The sequence below is a fragment of the Trachypithecus francoisi genome, unplaced genomic scaffold (assembly GCF_009764315.1).
Source record: "Trachypithecus francoisi isolate TF-2019V2 unplaced genomic scaffold, Tfra_2.0 Lachesis_group3, whole genome shotgun sequence".
NCBI classification, from domain to species: domain Eukaryota; kingdom Metazoa; phylum Chordata; class Mammalia; order Primates; family Cercopithecidae; genus Trachypithecus; species Trachypithecus francoisi.
Genome location: NW_022681468.1, coordinates 126590224 through 126611380, shown reverse-complemented (window position 1 = coordinate 126611380; position 21157 = coordinate 126590224). Strand labels below are relative to the sequence as shown.

The following is a 21157-nucleotide window of genomic DNA, read 5'->3' as shown; positions in this document are numbered from 1 at the left end:
GTTAGCCAGGATGGTCTCGATCTCCTGACCTCGTGATCCGCCCGTCTCGGCCTCCCAAAGTGCTGGGATTACAGGCTTGAGCCACCGCGCCCGGCCTGTTTTGGTAATTTTTTAACAAAATCACTAGATATAATCTCATTTTAATAGAAACGATCACTTAGAGAGATAAATAGATTCCCAGAGAGTTTATGTGTAAATAGAAGTCTTAGTAATAGAATCATATTTTTAATATTTCTGTTTAAATTTTTTAGATTAAAGAAATGAAGATGTTGTCTCCTCTAGTTTTGGAGGACAGGTTTGTCAGAAGCAGGGACTGTGTTGCCCTAGAGACATCTCCTTTTTATCTTGTCTTTTGATTTTGTTTTTGTTTTTGTTTTGTTTTGTTTAAGACAGGGTCTTGCTCTGTTGTCCAGGCTGGAGTGCAGTGGTGCTATCGTAACTCACTGCAGCCTGGACCTCCTGGGTTTAAGTGATTCCCCCACCTCAGCTTCCTGAGTAGCTGGGACTACAGGTGCATGCCACCATGCCTAGATACATTTTTTGTATTTTTTGTAGAAACAGGGTTTCTCTATGTTGCCCAGGCTAGTCTTGAACTCCTGAGCTCAAGTGATCCTCCTGCCTTGGCCTCCCAAAGTGCTGGGATTACAGGCATGAGCCACAGTGCCTGGCCTAGTTTGTCTTTTACTGTGGGTCATTCTCGGAGCTCAAGCCTATCGGCACTGGTGCATACCATACTTAATCTCAGAGCCTCAGCTCCCTGGAGGCAGACTGAAAGCAGGGTCTAGGGCAAGTACGTCGAAGCTGTAGTTTTGAGTTATGACCCAAGCAAGGGAGAGACTTTTCCCAGGGGTAGAGAAGGACATGATTTACTGGAATAGTCCCAAGAATATGCCAGGAAATCATTTGTCTGCAGCTAAATGGTTTCCATACTGCAATGAGTAGGAGGAGTAAACAGGCAAGGATAGGAATTCCAGAAGTGGTTTTTCTCCCATTCTCCCCCACCCCCAAGTTTACTGGTAAATGTGTGATTTGTCATTTTGCCCCCTGCACCTCATATCCCCACATGTACTCTCTCCCCAAACTTATGGTTTTGTAGCTAATCAACTTCAAACAAAGTACACTTGGGCTGGGTTGCCAGCATAAGAATTTTCAAGTAGAGAAAGCTGGTGAAATCGGATCCTATGTGATTCCCCTGGTTCTATGGAATTCTAGACTTTCCCGGATTTGCCAGAGAGATTTTGTTGGTCTCACCAATATGAGCCTTGAGTGTTACAGCAGGGTAATGCATAAGAATTCCCGGGTCAACAGCAGCATGGGAGTCTTCTGGGGCATTCTGCATCGCTGAGAGCAATTTTAAAGTCCATTCCACCGACAGGATGTGAAATGAGGGGAGTTCATGGAAGGCGGCAGGCAGTCTTTTACTCTGCCTGCCCGCCTCAGTTGATAGTGAAGCTTTCAAACTCCCTGTTTTCATAGTTTAATGGAGTGTGTGTTATGAAATGCCTTTAAACAAAGAATCCCCAGTCTTTTCCTGATGTGAAGAAACTTTGAATTTTCCCAGAGTCATAAAATCAGAGATACTAGAATTGGAAGGGAGACCTCGTTTTACAGATGTACGTAGAACTGAAGCCCAGATTGCACTTGCTGAAGCAAGTTACCCAAGATCTGCAGCTAAGGGGCAGCAGGGTTCACGTTACACTCCAGGGTCCCTGACGTCACATCCCGAGCATTTCCCCTTATGCTACAGTCTCCCCATGGCTGATGGGGTGGGAAGTGGGGGCAGAACTACAAAGACACATTCTTGGTAGATGGGACCAAGTCATCCAAAAGAAGACAGGAGCTCCTATATGCCAGAGGGTGGAAGCACTGATGGCTGCCACCTCTGTCTCTGATACACACTATTGATGTTTATATATATATAAATATATAAATATTATATAGTATATATTATTAAAACTATGATATATAAATTATATATTTTATATTTATTATATAATTATATATTTTATAATATATAATTTATATTTTATACATTTATCTAAATATTATATTATATTTATTAATTATATAATATATAATTTATAAATATATTTATATTTATAATTTAATATATATTTCATATATTATATAATATATAATATAAAATATATATTTCATATATAATGTATAACATATATTATTATATATTATATATAAATATATTTATATATATAATAAATATATATAATAAATATATATATTTAGACAGAGTTTCGCTCTTGTCACCCAGGATGGAGTGCAGTGGCATGATCTCAGCTTACTGCAACCTCCGCCTCCCGGATTCAAGTGATTCTCCCGCCTCAGCCTCCCAAGTAGCTGGAATTACAGGCTCTCGTCACCATGCCCAGCTAATTTTTGTATTTTTTAGTAGAGACAAGGTCTTGAACGCCTGACCTCAGGTGATCCATCCGCCTCGGCCTCCCAAAATGCTGGAATTACAGGCGTGAGCCACCACGTCCAGCGATGTTTGTTTATATTATGTAAAGTAGGAAACCACAGCTTCAGGACACTTGCCCTAACTAGACCCTGCCAATTCTAAGCTGCCACTGGTTCTATGGGCTTTCATTGCTTGCCTTATTTAATACAACTGCATGAGTAGGTAATATCCCCATTTTAACTGCTCACAAAATTGAGGCTCAGAAACGGGCACAGAGCTGGGAAGTGGTAGAGCTGGGATCAGAACACAGGACTGGCTAGGGGCAAAGCTCACTCTTTTTTTTTTTTTAATTATTTTATGCTGCTTCTCTGCAGAGAATGCTAATGAGATGCATTCTCATGAGGGGAAGAGGAGGCGGTCAGTTTGAGGATGAGTCAGGCAAGGCTTCCTAATGGACGGCCCATCTGCCCTTCAGGGAGCCCAGGGTTGAGCTGTGAGGTGGAAGTCCAAAGGAGAAAACAAGCTGCCCCCAGCTGAGAGAGCTGATCCCCTTCCCCCAGAGTGTGGTCCATGGCCTCACGTCTCCCTGTCCCCTGTGATGCGTAGGGCAGAGCAGGGTACTCATGCCCATACTGGCTGCTCCTGTATGATAAGAGATAAAGAGTGGATTGTATCCTAAACCAGGGCTAAGTTTTATGCTGTCCTTTTTCAAGAAGAAAAAACAATTATTACATACTGTGTATGGTGTCACCTCTTAAGAAAAATCCCCCCAAAAAGGGTGGGTGCGGTGGCTCACGCCTGTAATCCCAGCATTTTAGGAGGCCGAGGTGGGTGGATCACTTGAGATCAGGAGTTTGAGACCAGCCTGGCCAACATAGTGAAACACCGTCTCTACTAAAAACACAAAAATTAGCCGGGCGTGGTGGCGGGTGCCTGTAATCCCAGCTAATCAGGAGGCTGAGGCCTGAGAATCGCTTGAACCCGGGAGGCAGAGGTTACAGTGCACTGAGATCGCGCCACTGCATTCCAGCCTGGGTGACAGAGAGAGACTCCGTCTCAAAAAACAAAAAAGGAAAGAAAAAAAAGAAAAATCCCTCAAAAGGATTGGGCATTTGAACCCAGCACATGCTGACCATGCCAACAGAATTAGTCTTGTCGTTCTTTCACTGGTTCATCTGGGTGTGTGTGTGTTGAGGGGGTGATGGGAGCTCATAGACCAGGAGGTGCCAGGTCTCTGTTCCCTCAGTAGCACCACTGTGCCATTAAATGGACTGGTGCCATTAAATGGACTGTCACACATAAATTTCAGGCCAGACACCCCTGCCCACCAGGGCCATATTATCACTGTGTGGACCTGGACCCTGGGCACTGTAGCCTTCATGCACCTCTTTATGAAAAAAAAATATTAAAAATCATACTGTACATCTGCATTGGTAAGAAGACAAATAGATTTGTATTATATATTAAGACTTTGTATTTGACCTAAAAGTTATTTTTTTCTCCCGATTGTAAAAGAAATCGCATCATTTCCATGGGTCCTATTGTGGGTCCTGGGCACTGTGCCTGCTGTGGCTAATGGGGAAGCTGGCCCTGTTCCCACCCCGGCCCCTCCCCACCCCCACCCTCTGCAGCGCTGTTTACTTCAACAAGCAGAGACCTTCTGTTTGCTGAAGGAAATTCACAGTGCAGTGCATTTCTTCCCTGAAGAAAGCCCAGTAATAAAAGGCAGTCAGGGAGAAAACGGGACCTTGAGGAAGCCCGGGACTGCAAGTTGAGAGGTTGGATCTCAGCTGGGGCTTTGCTACAGGGCTCCTCAGTTGTCCCATGGAGACATAGCTCTGTCTCTCAGGGGTAGGCTGAAGGTCAAAGGAGCCCAGAGACAGGATCAGGAGCAGTTGAAATAAAGCCAGAATTCACATTCATCTTATTACTTTCTTCTCTGTTTTTGAGACAGGGTATCTCTCTATTACCCAGGCCATAGTGCAGTGGTGCAGTCATGGCTCACTGCAGCCTCAATTTCCCAGGCTTAAGTGATCCAGATGCCTGAGTAGCTGGGACTACAAATGTGCACCACTACGCCCAACTAATTTTACTAGTAGTAGTAGTAATAGTAGTAGTGGTAGTAGTATTTGTAAAGACGGGGTCTCCCTGTGTTGCCCAGGCTAGTCTCAAACTCCTGAGCTCAAGCAATCCTCCCACCTTGGCCTTCCAAAGTTCTGAGATTACAGGCATGAGCCACTGCATCCAGCCTCATCTTACTACCTTTTTTATGGTGAGAATAGGCCAAAAGGCAAGCAAAAACCTTATCCTGAGAGATGGTGAGAATCCCCATCCTGGGATGTGTCCAGCAGCAGTTCCTGCCCAGGAAGCTCTGGAAGGGATGGAGGCATCGGATAATGCTTGTGCAGAGATGCAGCAATGTTGCTCTGCAGATTCAAGGGGAATAGGGACTGCAGGGATTCCTGGCTGTTTGAAAGAGAAGCAGCCAGACAAGGGAAGTGGTTGATGTGATGCAGGCTCCCTGGAGAGCTGCCCTTGGCAGGATGTGGAGTGAGAGAGGGTGGGCACTGGGAGGGAAAGGGTGGAGCCAAGCAGATGCCAGGAGCTTGCAAGGTATGTAAGTGCCAGTTCTCAATGGTCTTCAGAATGTGTCCAGGTACCAACCTCATGAAATGTCCATGTAACAATGAAAGAGCTGGGCTTTGCGGTCAGTTTTGATACCAGTGGAAACTGAAACACAGGCAGATAGACACGCAGGAGCAGGGAGCAGGGAATGAGAAAGAGGCTGGGAATGAGGTGAGGGGTGGGGCAAAATCTTGGGAAGGGCTCTCAGCAACCACCAGCAGAGCCATCTGGTCAGCAGAGCCCCGGGACAGGGCCTCTGGTCAATGAGCTTTTTTCAAAGGCCTGTGAAAATACGTGACATGCCAAAAATAAAAAAAAAATAAAATAAAAAAAAGCTATTATATCTAAAATATAAAGGGAAAAGTATGAAATTGAAAGGAATACACTTTAATTAAATGTCTATAAAACAAACAATGTCAACTTCATTCGTGTTTAAATTTAGTGCTTCTGGATTCTCTGTTTGAAAATAATGCTAAAGTTTGGTTTTCTCCCTCCATAAAATGTACTGTGCATGCACAGTGCCGGCCTGGAGAACATAGCCAGACATGTAGTCAGTGAGCAGCTAGAATTTCAAAAGCAAGATTAATAAAGTCTTTTTGATCCTTTCCACAGCAAAAATGTGACACTCAATGTGAAATATGGATATATTCTAATGTGTTTGATACGATGTGGAATTCTGACTCCGTAACTAAAGACCCTGGGACCTGTAATGGTCTTAAACTGGCCCTGGAATTGGGGTCCAGGCTAAATTGAACCAAATCTCAGAGGGGTGAAATGAGGGCCCAGCTGATGTCTGGGTAATAACAAGATTAGATGAAACCTCAGAACCTTCCATCTGAACACAAGTGCTTTTAACCCTGAAGGGCTGTTGAGACAGATGAGCTTTTAGAGGGTGGAGGTGAAGTTCTCTGGGAGGAAGAAGCACCTTTCAAGCGCGATGAACTGTTAAGTTAGGTCTCCACTAGGGCTAATGTAACTCAGGAAACAGAAAGTGAGCCAGACCAAGTGGGTGGTAAATGACTGCTTGACTGGGGGCTGGTGGCTGATGGCAGGTGACTGGTGCAGAGTCAGCCGTGGTAGGTCTCCTGACTGCAGCTGGGATGTGTCACCCACTCCAGCACTAAAATTCAACACTGATTGCCAATTCCCCTTTGAAGGGTACATTATTTTCTTTAATGATTTCACTCTTCCACTTGAGAAAAGGGAGGAGGAAAACAATTGCATTCTCCAGACACCTCTTGCCCCCTCGTTCTCTGCCTTTGATCCTGTTCCCAAACTTAGCTGTTACATGCCCTCCCTGTCACGCCCAGCTGTGTAGCCTCCCTGCCCAGCCCTCCCCAGCCAGGTTTCTTTGGCTGTGAGGCAGCAAAGGTGCCCAACAGACAACCCTTCTGCCCTCTCTCAGGCTGCGTTCAGAGTTGGGAGCAGAGAGGCCAGACGGAGGAGGATGCCACCCAGCCTGGCCGCACAGGGCCCAAGGTGACTGGGAGGACCCAGGCTTCCCTCTCACCCCACCCCAGTGGCTCCGGGCAAATGACCTCAGCCTGAAGTGGCCAGTGAGGAGGCGTTTGTAGGGCCACTGGGGTTTGCCAGCTCCTCACTGGCAGATGACCTGGGGGAGGCAGTTTAATAGGTGTGTGTGCCCTTCTGTCATGCGTGTCAGTGACCAGAAAGGCAGAGACCAAAGAGCAAAGGTGAGCAGTGACCCTCTCCCAGCGAACAGGCCTGGCCCTCCTTCCCTAAGAGCTGTCCCCAGCCCTCCCCCACCCTCCATGAAAGAGAGCACACGTGGCCACTGTGGTTTTCATAATAATGAACTCATGAGGAACTAAAATTCACCTAGCACTTTCCGGCTCCCAGAGAGCATTTCCATTTTATTTGATAGTGACAGTGATGCTGGGAACAAAGCAGGACAGGCATCAGCACTGTCTCTGTGTAATCGGTGACAACACGGTTCCAGGGTGCACTGGCTTGGCCAGTGTTCTGTGGCTAAGATGGGGACAAGCCCAGTGAGATTCAAACCTGAGTCTTCTGACTCCAAGACCCATAGTGAGCGGGCTTCAACCCTGAGAACCAACAGGGAAGCACCAGCTCTCACTGAGGAGGCGAGCAGGAAATGAGTGTGGATTTGGAGTTGGGATGCACACAGGGTGAGTAGCCATGACCCTAGAATCAGAATATCTGTCTCAAGAAGCTTTTGGGGCTCTTAGTGCACCCAAAGACCCAATCTGCTGAATCATTAATTCACTCCATTTAATCCATTTGTCAAATGATTAATTCACTGATTTTTCCAAAGTTACTTGTTGTAGTCGTAACAGCTTGAACAGTAATGTTTTCACAGTGAAAATGTTGGCCAAACAAACATCTGTAGAAATTAACATGTTTTGCACATGAAACGCTACCTTCCGGGCAGAATTCCAGCCTTGAACTATATGATTAGATTGTCTTGGGTACCTCTGGTTTCTTTACGTGCTTTTGAATGTAAGTGTATATTTTCAAACTTGAAACACTTGAAATATTTTTTCATCAGTTTCTCAAAAGGCATTTAAGCCTTAACTTGATTGAGGAAGTGTGGAGAAGTAGGTACACAGAAGAACCAGGCCCTGGAGGCAGCCCTGCCTGGTATGTGAACCAGCTCTGCCCCTGTCTTAGCTTTGGCACCTTGGTCGAGTGACTTAGATATATATGATAGGAGCTCGGCCATATCGCTTACAAATATTAGGGGAAAAAAACACATCATAGCAATAACAAGGTTATTTCTAGGTGGTGGATTGTGAGTAACTTGACTTGCCTTTTAAAATACTTTTTATTATTTATTTATTTATTTTGAGATGCAGTCTCGCTTTGTCACCAGGCTGGAGTGCAGTGGCACCATCTCGGCTCACTGCAACCTCCACTTCCCGGGTTCAAGTGGTACTTCTGCCTCAGTCTCCTGAGTAGCTGGGATTACAGGCATGTGCCACCACGCCCGGCTAATTTTTGTATTTTTAGTAGAGACGGGGTTTCACCATGTTGGCCAGGCTGGTCTCGAACTTCTGACCTCAGGCAAACTGCCTGCGTCAGCCTCCCAAAGTGCTGGGATTACCGGCGTGAGCCACCGCGCCCAGCTAAATACTTTTTGATGTTTTAAAACATCCCTTGAATAATTTTAAGTGTTCACTGTGGAAGAGGAACCACACCAGAGGGCTTCACATATGTTATTTTAAACCATATCTATTGTTTTAAACTTCATATATGTTGTCATAAACCCACAAGATAGGTAATATTATCACTCATTTACAAAGAAACTGAGGTTCCAAAGCATTAAGTAACTTGCACAAATCCCACAACTCTAATGAGCCTGACTTCCAACCTGTCTGACTTCAAAGCTCATGCTAATTTGTACTTTCTCTGGCTCAACTGGTGTCCTCCTCTATTAAATGGGTGTAATATTTGTATCTTAAAATATGGTGGGAGGATGGAATGAAATGATAGGTATGAAAGTCCACCGCAAATGATAAAGCCTTCAACAAAGAATATTAATAATGGGTAACGTACACATAGTGTGCACCTGGTACTGGGCCGTTTCAAGGGCTTTGTAGATACCACATTCCCTTAATCATCTCAGTGATCCTGTGAGGCAGGTGGCCATTATCCCCATTTTACAGAAAGGATATTGAAGAACAGAGAAGCTAAGTAATATGCCAGGGTCAGACCACTGCACATTATACCAGTTATCCAGATGGGAGCCTTTCAATTATAAATGACTCCCAAGTTACCTGTTTCCCAATCTTCTCCCCAACTCCTTCCCCAGGGATACACTGTACCTTACTAGGTGGCAGGTAGTCCACTTGGCTCAGCAGGAGGTCAGAGATGAGAGGTCAGGCATTAGGTTCAGCGCTCCATGGTATGCACGGACCTTGCTTTCTGAGGACTGCCTGGGACAACCACGCACTCCAAAGACACTGCTGCCACCTGCTGTTCACACATTCTCTACCCAACGGCTTCTCCCCAGCACCTACATGCATGAGCCTCTCAAGAACATGACCGTCTTTCCCAGACCCATTCTGCAGCCTGGGTAAAAGAATTTAAACTTTTGCTCAATTTCAAATGCAAGAAGGGTAAACCCTTAGAAATAGAAGAACTTGAATAAGGGAGCTGAGACACACTTCTGAGCAGTGTGACCTCGGGGCCCTTAGCCTCTTTAAGTCTGTTTCCTCATTTGTAAAATGAAGACACCATAATAACATGTGCTTCATGCAATTGTTTTTAAGATAAAATACGTTTTTTTTCCAATCTACAAGTTACTTTCCTATCAGAAAAAAAAATGTTAAATATGTAAAGGGCAAGGCAGGATGGGACACAATTAAACATCCTAAATACCTAAAACCATCTCTGCTTACATTACCGTTTTTAACAAATCTTTACCATTTTTTCATAATAAGGCATCTTGATTTATATTTTGCTACTGATTTTGACCTTATCAAAGTAAATTCTGTCATTCTATTTGCATTTTATTGAGTATCTGAACCAGAAATGTGAAATGGGGAAAAGGTTACCTGATTTTTTTTTTTAATGAAAAAAGCTTTCATAATTAAAATGGTCTCTTCCATCTGAGATTCTCAGAATATTTCCAAGATTCTGGTTCACAAGTTTCACATCACTTCTTTCAGGCAAATGGGCAACCGAAAACAGAGAAAATTGGAGTGGCCTTTTTCCACTTAAGTTCCCTTGGGAACTGACACAAATAGCAAAGCTAAGAGGCCTGGCTCCCGCTATGCAGCTATAAACATCACACCAGATTCTGTTTGCCTGAAAACTCCTTCTGACTGAGTCTAGATGCCAGTTGTTAGATGATAGTCAATTTGCATGTTGTAATATTCCTGGATGCTTAACTTATGTTGCTGGTTTAGAAGTTCAGTAAAACTGAAACGGTGTTATTAAGTTCCAGTAAGAATGTGTAAACTATTTCAGTAGTATCCACCCTGCTGCATACCATAGACCTGGATGTCATGGTTTAAAGGGGCAGATCTAGCTGCTCTCACCCTCTCAAGGGGAGGTTGAGTACCAGCTCACTCTCCTATGTCCTTGGTATGGACAAAAGGCTAACTGAAGATACTATCAGCTACCTGGATTTATCTATCTGGTGACAAAACTTTTCCCTCTAAAAAAGTAGCCCTTGAAAAGTGTCTTTCCTTTGTGGAAATAAAAATAGCATTTTAAAAGAATAGCATTTGATACCTATTAAATTAGTAAAATTTTATAATAAATTGCCCAATGCTGGAATGTTAGCAATGAGATAAAATATGTTAACGGCATCAACATTTGTGGGATCCTTTTGGAAAGCAATAAAAATATATTTGCAGGAACTCTAAAGAGTTTTTACCCTTTGAGCTAATAATTCTATCCTGGAGACTTTAGTTTTCAACAAAGGCAAAAAGCTATATTTAAGAAGCCAGTTGTTGTAGCATTATTTTTATTTTTTGAGACAGCATTTCGCTCTTGTTGCCCAGGCTGGAGTGCAATGGTGCAATCTCAGCATACTGCAACCTCCGCCTCCCAGGTTCAAATAATTCTCCTGCCTCAGCCTCCCAAGTAGCTGGGATTACAGGTGTATGCCACCATGCCCGGCTAATTTTGTATTTTTAGTAGAGATGGGGTTTCACTATTTTGGTCAGGCTGGTCTCGAACTCCTGACCTCAGGTGATCCGCCTACTTCGGCCTCCCAATGTGCTGGGATTACAGGTGTGAGCCACCGTGCCTGGCCTGTTTGTTGTAGTATTATTAATAGTAGAAAAAGAAAAACCTGGAGACAACCTACATCCTGACCCAAAAGGAATCACGATTAATTCAGTTCATGGAATGTTATTTCACCATTAAAATGATAAACACGGAGGCTATGTAGGAATGTGGATGCCTATCAAAGTATAATCACAAAAAGAAGAAACAAGAAATGTGGAGAAATGCTTAAGTGAAAAAAGGGCAGAATACCAAAATGATATGTACATTGTAACTACAGCCCTCTTAAGTGCTTCTGGATGCCAACTAGGCTGTAATGGGCAAGAACACAGAGCCATGTTAAGATGGTAGAATTCTGGATGATTTCTCTTTTTTTATTTCCAAATTCCCTTAATGTGTTTTCATTATAAAAAGAAAACTGGGGGCCAGGCGCCGTGGCTCAAGCCTGTAATCCCAGCACTTTGGGAGGCCAAGGCGAGCGGATCACGAGGTCAGGAGATCGAGACCATCCTGGCTAACATGGTGAAACCCCGTCTCTACTAAAAATACAAAAAACTAGCCAGACGCGGTGGCGGGCGCTTGTAGTCCCAGCTACTCGGGAGGCTGAGGCAGGAGAATGGTGTGAACCCAGGAGGCGGAGCTTGCAGTGAGCTGAGATCCAGCCACTGCACTCCAGCCTGGGCGACAGAGTGAGACTCCGTCAAAAAAAAAAAAAAAGAAAACTGGCCTTTCAGGGTGTAGATATTCTGAGTTAACCTAGTTACTCTACAGAGGACCTCTTTCTCCAATGGGGAGGCAGCCATGATCTATTTGGAAAAGCCAATGATTTCTCATTCCGTCGTAGTAAGCTGCAAGATAAATTCATCAAGCACTACAATGATCAAATATGATATATTGCAATTGGAAGAAGCAAGGCAGAAAAATATCCTCTATTAAAGAATCTTGTGCTCCTAAATTTTCAGTATGTTGATCTGGGTTGATCTGTGCTAAGGTGACACTTGTCTAGCCTTGATGGAAGAATTATAAAGTGACTATGAAATATGTCAAGGCCTGTTTTACTACCAACTTGCATTTGACTAGCACTTTATAATTGTATTTATTTATTTATTTAGAGACAGTCTCACTCTGTCACCCAGGATGGAGTTCAGTGACGCAATCTCAGCTCACACTGACATCTGCTTCCCAGGCTCAAGCAATTCTTATGCTCCAGTCTCCCAAATAGCTGGGATTATAGGCACCCGCCACCATGCCCAGCTAATTTTTGTAAATTTAGCAGAGACAGGGTTTCACCATGTTGGCCAGGCTGGTCTCGAATTCCTGACCTCAAGTCATCCACCCACCTTGGCCTCCCAAAGTGCTGGGATTACAGGCATAAGCCACCGCACCCGGCCTATAATTTGTAAAATGTTTTCACATCTTTTATCAAGTTTGAGTTTCCCAACTCTGCATGGAAGGCAGGGCATGTAGTATTTTATACATGGGGACACTGAGGCTTAGAAAACTAAGTGATTTGCCCAAGTTCACACAGCTAGTAAACAGCAGAGCTGAAACTAAACGTTGGAGAGTTGTCTGTCATAAGGGGACATGCCTAAACACTCACTTTCAGTGAGTATTGGCATGTAGCATATCAATTCTGAGCTACATGGATTATGGAGAAAATACTGATTGACTTTTTAAGCGCAGAAAGGAATTTTTTTTTTTTTTTAGATGGAGTTTCTCTCTTGTTGCCCAGGCTGGAGTAGGATGGTGCAATCTCAGTTCACTGCAACCTCTGCTTCTCGGGTTCAAGCAATTCTCCTGCCTCAGCCTCCTGAGTAGCTGGGATTACAGGCATGTGCCACCACACCCAGCTAATTTTGTATTTTTTTAGTAAAGACGGGATTTCTCCATGTTGGTCAGGCTGGTCTCAAACTCCCAACCTCAGGTGATCTGCCCGCCTCGGACTCCCAAAGTGCTGGGATTACAGGCATGAGCCACCATACCTGGCCCAGAAAGGAATGTTTTGTGAGGTATGAATGGTTAGTGTGCCTGGGGAGGCCCACGCAATGACCTGCTGGAGAGCCTGATAGCAACGTGGTAAGGCCAGAGTGTGGTACAATTGCAGGAAGATGACTCAGGACCTTGGTACTCACAGATAGGAGGCATCTATGAGAGGGAGGCAGAGGTATGCAGTGCCTGATGGAGACTTTGGTAGGAAGATCTAAGGGTGGACCTAGCTTTAGATCTTTGGTCCCGCAGTGATCAACAGAGCTCAGAGGAAAACCTTTCAAACTTAGACCGGGGCATAGAAATAAAGGGAATAACTCTTGAGATGGTTTCTAAGAAAGAACTAAGTAGCTACACATTGATAGTAACAATTATATTCCTAGCCTCCCTGTGGTTCCTGACATGTCTCTGGGTGCCTATGCTTGAGCCAGCAAGCTCGGGCTTCTCACGCTGGGATCTGCAGACTCACCCCCAGACACCTATGGAGTTTCAAATTCTGTCTTTCCATTTGATTACCATTGAAAATTAGATTCATGGTTGCAGGTTCTGGGTCCTCTGGCCAGCCACTGAGTACCATAACATGGTTTCACAATCTACATTGGCACTGTGTTTAGATGGGATTGGAGCCAAATAATGCTATTTGCATTGTCACAGGCTAGAGGGAAAAAGAATAGAGGTGGACTTACTATGTAAACAAGTAGAGGCCAAAGGACATCACAAAGCATTGTATGCAAAATGTTTTCCTAGTCACTCAAATGGAAAAATGGTGGATACCCAGAGTTAACACACAGTCCATGGGGTACAGGCATGGAATATGCTCAAGAAAAAATATCTATCTGCCCACAACCCCCAGAGGGAGGTGTAGACACCAACCAAGCAAGCCAGAGTCAGGATCTGGTTCCTGGAGGCTGGAATCCAGGGAAGCCAGAGAGGAGAGAGCCAGAAGGTGAGTGAGTATCCATATTCTTCAACAGCAGTCCAGTGCTAAGACAGGGCATGAGACCAGCTCCACCAGAAACCAGCCAGCATCTTAACCGGGGAGGAAGGAAGGTGTGTGCTGGGCAAGTGGGGCATGTGACAGAGTGGAACTGAAGTGGCCGTCACTTGCCCTTAGGCCAGCAGGTAAGATTGGGATGACCCATGTATCTTATGGTAATGAACAAAATCATTACCATGGCATTGTCTTTTTTTTTTTTTTTTGAGACAGTCTTGCTCTGTCGCCCAGGTTAGCGTGCAGTAGCACGATCTTGGCTCACTGCAACCTCCGCCTCCCAGATTCAAGTGATTCTCATGCTTGAGCTTCCGGAGTAGCTGGGATTACAGGCATATGCCACCACGCCCGGCTGGATTTTTGTATTTTTAGTAGAGATGGGGTTTCACCATGTTGGCCAGGCTGGTATTGAACTCCCGAACTCAGGCGATCCACCTGCCTCGGCCTCCCAAAGTGCTGGAATTTTTTTTTTAAACACCCCCACCCCTTCAACCCCTCTCTATCGTGCAAAGTGCAGCCAAGGTGGAGAATCCTAGATGTTAATGATGAAGCCGGAGGTGTGGCTGGGGTCACTGTGCAGGTGTGTATAGATCTCCACAATGAGGCACAGGGGCCTTCCTTAGAAGTGCATTGGGTATTAACAGTGATTAAGCATTAATTTGCTTTCCTCATTCCTTCCCCTTCTCATAATGTGTATTTGAACAAAAGTAATGGCGAGTTTGGAGCCCACTGGCCAGGCTCCCTGTCCAAGAGCCTTCAGCCTCATCCTAAGGTACACACTTCTCTCCCGCACTGTGTGCTGGGAGGCTGGGTTTCTAGCCTTTGGGTAGCAGAATCTGACTGAATGTTCCAAAGGGATCCACTCACTTTAACAAAGGACTTTTTTTTCTTTTTTTTTTTTTTTTGAGACAGGGTCTTGCTCTGTTGCCCAGGCTGGAGTGCAGTAGTACAATCTCAGCTCACTATAATATCCGCCTCCCGGGTTCAAGTAATTCTCATGCCTCAGCCACCAAGTAGCTGGGATTACAGGCATGTGACACCACGCCTGGCTAATTTTTTATTTTTAGTGGAGATGGGGTTTTGCCATGTTGGCCAGGCTGGTCTCGAACTCCTGGCCTCGAGCCACCTGCCTTGGCCTCCCAAAGTGCTGGGATTACAGGCTTGAGCCACTACCCCCAGCCACAAGTGACTTTAATTAGAATATCCAAATGGTGCCACCAGGATACTTAGGCCCAGAGACTCAAATGTGAAATCCTGGAAATTCTGTCTCAACAAAGCAACCAATGTCTTGTTATTTAAAAAAAAAAACACACTGTGGCCAGACGCAGTGGTTCAGGCCTATAATCCCAGCACTTTAGGCGGCCAAGGCAGGGGTATCACTTGAGGTCAGGAGTTCGAGATCAACCTAGCCAACATGGTGAAACTTTGTCTCTACCAAAAATACAAAAAGTAGCTTAGTGTGGTGGCGCACGACTGTGGTCCCAGCTATTTAGGAGGCTGAGGCCTGAGAATCACTTGAACCTGGGAGGCGGAGGTTGCAGTGAGCCAAGATCATGCCACTGCACTCCAGCTTGGGTGACAGAGTGAGACTCCGTCTCAAAATAAAATAAAATATAAAAAAAATGTTGGGGAAAACGTGTTCATGCAGATTCTTATACCAGAGAATCTATTCTAACTGAAAAGGGAGAAAGGGCAAGGATTCCAAGACATGCCTGTTAGAGACATCCAGCCTTCAGCAATGAGGCAGAGATTGCTCTGGACTGCGTTGACTTTTGCACCCAGAGTTATTTGGTTTGACAGACTGCCAAATCCTGAAGTTCAAAAGACCATCACAAGTGGGGAAAGGGGCCAACATTCTTGGGGTTGGATTCCCAGAATTCTCCAAATATGAGTCTCCATAAGTAAACCTCTCAGTCTAAGGCTCCCTCATGATGATGGTTTGGTTTTAGAGATAGTCCCTTTCCCCACCGCAAAGAATGTTAGGGGAATTCTGATGATAAAAACATCAACCATGTCGGCCACCTACGAACTTGAACTTAGATATGTAAACTTCTCCCAGAAGCCACCAACACAGTCATGTCTGAGGTTCACAAGGATGGAGCAACCCCCTCACACTGAAGGCAGCTGTTTTCATTAGGCCTGTCACAAAATACACAAGAGCTAGCATTTCCTCCTTTTAAAAATGTTTCATTGCAGACCAGGCACGGTGGCTCACATCTGTAATCCCAGCAATTTAGGAGGCCAGGAGGGTGGATCATTTAAGGTAAGGAGTTCAAGACCAGCCTGGCAAACATGGCGAAACTCCATCTCTACGAAAAATACAAAAATTAGCTGGGCATGGTGGTGTATGCCTGTAGTCCCAGCTACTTGGGAGGCTGAGACATGAGAATCACATGAGAATCACTTGAACCTGGGAGGTGAAGGTTGCAGTGAGCTGAGATCACACCACTGCACTCCAGCCTGGGTGACAGAGCAAGACACTGTCTCAAAAAAAAAAAAAAAAAAAAATCAGGCTACTTAATAGTAACTTACATATGTGGTGAAGCTTGATTCCATCTTTGAAACTTTCCACCTCTTGCCTCATATTCAAACTGTCACCATCTCCTGTTAGATTTTTACCGCCAAGCTACCTCTGAGAAACCAACCACTCCTCTTCTTCTCCATTGCTACCACCCCAGCCAGGTCACCTTCATGTCTCACCTCTGTTACCAAAAGAACCTCCTAACTGCTCTCCCTACACCAATCCTGTCCTCTCCTCCCTCCCCATAAAAGCTATTGACCACGCTACAATCAGAAAGATGGTTTCAGCACACCTGATGCCGTCCCCACTCTCTTCTTGCTGAAAATCTTTGCTCTTAGGCTAAAACTCAAAACCCTCAGGTTGGCTCCTACCTGCCTATACAACCCCTCTTGACCTTTCCTCCCTGCCTATCTGTCTCTGCCTGCAGCCACAGTCACCTCCCAGCTCCCCGACTTCTCCCTGTCACCTATCCGATGATCACAGTTCAAATGGCACTTCCATAGGGAAGTTTCCCTTGAGGACCCCCAATCTGGGGCAGGTCTGTCTTAAATTTTCATTAACCTTGTTTCTGTCTTTAAGAGCAATTAATCTTCATTTTTAATTACACATACTTGAATGTGAAGATGTGATAACAGAACATTCATTTTCTCTACTGGCCTCTAGACTCTCTGAGCCTTACCCAGAGCCTGGCGCATAAATAGGTTCTTGCAGAATGTTTGTAGGGTGATTTTTCAGAAAGGTAGAAATTGACTAACACAGAAAATTGAAAATCAGTTTGTTTGTTTTTTTTTTTGAGACGAGTCTCGCTCTGTCGCCCTGGCTGGAGTGCAGTGGCACGATCTCGGCTTACTGCAAGCTCCGCCTCCCGGGTTCACTCCATTCTCCTGCCTCAGCCTCCCAAGTAGCTGGGACCACAGGCGCCCGCCACCACACCCAGATAATTTTTTGTATTTTTAGTAGAGACGAGGTTTCACCGTGTTAGCCAGGATGGTCTCGATCTCCTGACCTCACGATCCACCCTCCTCGGCCTCCCAAAGTGCTGGGATTACAGGTGTGAGCCACCGCGCCTGGCTGAGAATCAGTTTTTTTAAAAAAAGGTCACCACGAAGGAGGTATTCCCCAAATTTTGAGACAAGGTTACTAATAAAACTCAGTACATAATGGATGAGATTATTTTTGCACAGAATCCAGAAAGGAAAGTCCTAACAAGTTATCAAAAAGACAGGAGAAGGGCAGAGCAGAGCAGACTTTGGAACCTGGGATGTGTGGCCAAAAGTCAGAGAGGTAGGGAGAGAAGGGCAGGGAGCTGTGAGGTCCTAGATAACACTGGGTCAAATACTATCACTGGGGACTGGTTTGTAACATGATCTGTCAGAGAGGTTAATGGACGGGCACGATTAATGGGAACCCAGGATGGGACAGGTCCCATCAAGCAACCATAAAAGATGACTTGTAACTGTATCAGAGATGGAGAGGTGGGAGTAAGTAGAGCAGTACCTGACAATCAGCACTGGAGTCCGTCTGACAAAAGTCTACAGTGTCTACAAGAAGGGAAGCCTAAGTGTCAGAAGTTTCCTCTCCTTGTTGATTGGATGGCAGACTGGGACCTAGCTGCTTTGCAGCCAGCTGATGACCCGTTCATGGAGGTTACACACACCCCTGTACTCTGGTTTCAGGTTCCTCAGCAGCCTCTGCCCATAGGTTGGCTTAATTATGATCCTGCTATGGGAAGAGAAAAAAACTGACCGAAGGAGATAGGCTGAATAATGGCTCCCTCCAGATGTCCATGTCTTCATCCCTGGAACCTGTGAATACATTACTTTATGTGGCAAAAGGGACTTTGTGGCTGTAATTAAACTAAGAACGTTGAAATGAGGAGATTCTCCAGGATCGTCCGGATGCGCCAAATCTAACAAGAAGGAGTCTGGGTTGTCAGAGTCATAGAGGCTGGAAGCTGCTATGCTGCTGGCTTTGAAGGCAGGTGAAGGGGCCAAAGAATGAGGGTGGTCTCTAGAATCTGGAAAGGGCAATTAAATTGATATCCCCTAGAGCTTTCAGAAGGAATGCAGCCCTGCCCACACCTTCATTTAAAACCAGTGGAACTGATTTCGGACTTCTGACTGCCAGAATTGTAAGATAATAAATGTGTATTGTTTGAAGCTACTAAGTTTGTGGTCATTTGTTACATCAGCAACAGAAAACTAATACACTAACGAGCATAAATATCTGGTCAACAGATCAGTACCCAGATCATTCATGAGCCTCTGGAGAGTCTGGTATCTGTCATTCAGTCCCCTGGGCCAGATTACTGCTAGGAGGTCACCAAATCAAGTTTCTGGATCTGCTAAGCTGAGTCCCCATGTAACTGACCTCAACCTCTCCAAGGTCCTTCCACCCTGGGAAGCCTGGCCTGGCCTGAGGAACGGCTGGCTCCTCCTCATGAAAACCACACCGAATGGTCGCTGATCACTCATGATTTGTGGGCTGACAGGTGAGGTTTGGGAATACAGCATAGACTTTGGTACCAGGGAGGCCTGGTTCACAGCCCCTCTCTACCAGTCGTGTGATGATGAATAAGTTACTTAATTTCCTTCAACCTGGAAAATGGAGGTGACATCTCTCTAGTGTATAGTTCTGTAAGGATCGACAGAGACAATATGTATCTAATACCAAACACAGGGTCAGGCCTAGGGTAGGCTTCCAATCACGCTTGCCCCTTCCTGCTCACATACCCATGAGTCTCACCATGCTCATCTCTTTGTATACTGGACACTTCAGCTACTTCCTCTTCCATGTTATAAGCCCCATGGTGGCCCTGTGTTCTGTTAGCCCCCTGGCTACAAGTCAGTGACCTTACCCATCATCTTCCTAGTGGTCTGCTGACTTAGTTGGGGTTTCCCCACAAGTAGAACCTGAGACAAGGATTCCAGCTCAGGTAGCGTGTGGGAGATGATCCTAGGAAGCACCACTGAAGATGTGAGACCGGGAAAGGAAGGAGACAATGAAGGATGCGAGATCATGCAAGTTACCTACATGGCTGAAGCTTGATCCCCTTGGGGAACTCAGAAACAGTTATCCCAGAAGGGCAAAAGTGCTGAGGCATTTTACACCTACTCCCATCCGTCTTTATTTTTTTGAAGGGGTCAGTAGTTACTCCCCAACACTTCCTTCCTGCTGCACTCATGGACAAGACAGGCTCCAGCACCAGAGTCCTCAGGCAGGCACTGGTAACTGGAAGGGCTGACATGGGGAGGTGGGAGGCACAGCTGCCACATCTTAGGAGTGTCACTTTGGCTACCTGTCTCCCTGGTCACAGCTTCCCCCTGGCCTTGCCTATTCCTTGACCAGTCATGAGCTCAACCTGCCTACTGCATTGTTCAGACCTAACTGCATCCTAGTCTCTAGCTCCTCCAATTTGCAAACAGATAAATGAAAGGAATTTGTAAAAAGATTTTATTGTATATATTTAAGATATATAACATGCTGCTTTGATATACACATAAATAATGAAATGGTTTGTGACAAGAAGGGAGACCATTTCCTCAGCAAACTAACAGCTGCTCTCTCTGGTCTGGGCCTTCTACTCTACCTTTAAACATCCCGCATCACTATCTCCATTTTGCAACTCTTAAAGCTCCAGTCTGCATATGTCAAAGGCTGATCAGGTTCAATAAAATTTTTTTGTCACCTTTAAAAACTCTAATTCTTTCTCCCAGCTAATCACATAAAAGTTACAAGCATCTCTGGGTTATCATTATGGCCCTGTTATCATTACCTGAGAATGTTTGAAAAACATCCCACAGAGAACTCTAACTAAAAAAGTCTGGAAAACAAGAGGGTCGCCGTATCAAACACTTGTTTATCACAGGCCGGGTGAAGCGCTGGGAGACGAGGTTACTAGATATACCCAGGCCTCAAGATCCAACTCTGACACCCTAGATGCTGTTCATTAGTAAGAAATCGTTATGGAGGGCCTACTAGATGCAGAGTGCTTGTGTTGGCTTCCATCAAGAACAGAGAGAGGCTTGAGAAGCTTCCAGAAAGAACTTCTGTTTCCTAAAACAATGCTGAACCTATTCCAACTTCCACTATCAGGGAAGTTTTTTTTCTTTTCTCTTTCTCTCTCTCTTTCTTTTCTTTTCCCTTTCTTTCTTTCCTTCCTTCTTTCTTTTTTCTTTTCTTTTCTTTTCTTTCCTCTTACCCAGCATCATCTTCTATAGTGAACCTCTTGCTGGGAGGTTTAGAATTTTTGTACCATGTGGCTGAAAGGGACCTCAGAGTGCATGCTGCTTTACAGATACAGATTCTAACATTTGGAAGGGAAATCATCAGCCTGAAGTGAGCTCACCTCATTGGTGGTAGAGCAGGGCCTGAAAGCCTTGCCTCTTGTCCCTAGTGCTTGCCTGCTTTATCCTTTAAACTGTTACTAGGTCGGGCGCGGTTGCTCATGCCTGTAATCCCAGCATTTTGGGAGGCCGGGGCAGGTGGATCATGAGGTCAGGAGTTCAAGACCAGCCTGGCCAAGATGGTGAAACTCCATCTCTATTAAAAATACAAAAATTAGCCAGACGTGTTGGTGGGCGCCTGTAATTCCAGCTACTTAGGAGGCTGAGGCAGAGAATTGCTTGAACCTGGGAGGCAGAGGTTGCAGTGAGCCACGATCATGCCACTGCACTCCAGACTGGGCGACACAGCAAGACTCCATCTCAAAAAAAAAAAAAAGTATATAAGGCAGCCAGCACATAGCAGTCACAAAGCAGTCTAATAATAATCATGAGCTGTCACCATTTGTCTCCCTATAGGTGTGACATGGCTTAGTCCAACTTAAGATCCACTCCTGACTTGAATTCCATTTTTCCAGACCCCTGATAGGTTTGGTTCTCTCCAGCTAAAACTCAAG

The 21157-nt window shown here is 45.1% G+C and overlaps 1 long non-coding RNA gene across 1 annotated transcript; it reads left to right on the top strand.

Annotated features, from left to right (window-relative positions):
- Positions 1–6870: 6870 nt before the first annotated feature.
- LOC117070551 lies at positions 6871–18420 on the top strand. The gene is made up of 2 exons (XR_004431959.1): positions 6871–7191; positions 17934–18420. It is a non-coding gene; the product is annotated as an uncharacterized LOC117070551 (long non-coding RNA).
- Positions 18421–21157: the final 2737 nt, after the last annotated feature.